Here is an 845-nt window from a genome sequence, read left to right as displayed (position 1 = left end):
CAGGGCAGGGCAGGGATGGGCAGGGCAGGCAGGGCAGGGCAGGGCAGGCAGGGATGGGCTGGGCAGGGCAGGGCAGGGCAGGGCAGGGCAGGGATAGGCAGGGCAGGGCAGGGCAGGGGCAGGGATGGGATGGGCAGGGATGGGCAGGGCAGGGCAGGGATGGGCAGGGCAGGGCAGGGCAGGGCAGGGCAGGGCAGGGATAGGCAGGGATAGGCAGGGATAGGCAGGGCAGGGCAGGGCAGGGGCAGGGATGGGATGGGCAGGGATGGGCAGGGCAGGGCAGGGATGGGCAGGGCAGGGCAGGGCAGGGCAGGGCAGGGCAGGGCAGGGCAGGGCAGGGCAGGGCAGGGCAGGGCAGGGCAGCAGCAGCAGGCAGGGAGACACAGAGAGGTGAGTGAGGTGACCCAGCTCATCCCAAGCCCGAGGGAACAGGGCTGCTGGGATGGCAGGGAAGGGGACAGGCCAGGGAAAGCAGGAATCTCAGGATGGCTGGTGCAGATCTCTGCTCCCAGCCTGCCCAGCAGCACAGGCAGAGCCAGGGAAGGGGCTTTGGTTTTGATGGGAGAAGTTCTGGTGGGCTGGGACCTCTCTGCTGCCTCCAGCTGGCACCAGGGTGAGGGGAGGTGACCCGATGGGAGCCCCAGCCTGGCTGCAGAGCCACGTGTCACCCTCCCCGTGCCAAAGGGGACACTGGGGAAGAGTCCTGCCACCACAGATGTGCTGCAGGACCACCAAGCCCCACCGAAGCACCAAGCAGAAGAGGGCAGGGTGGGCAGCAGGGTGGGCAGAGAGGAGCAGGAGCCACCTTGGGGCTGGTTTGTGGACAAGCAGGGGAAGGGACATAC

This window comes from Apus apus, unplaced genomic scaffold, assembly GCF_020740795.1.
Source record: "Apus apus isolate bApuApu2 unplaced genomic scaffold, bApuApu2.pri.cur manual_scaffold_106_ctg1, whole genome shotgun sequence".
Classification (NCBI taxonomy): domain Eukaryota; kingdom Metazoa; phylum Chordata; class Aves; order Apodiformes; family Apodidae; genus Apus; species Apus apus.
This window is presented reverse-complemented; position numbering follows the sequence as displayed.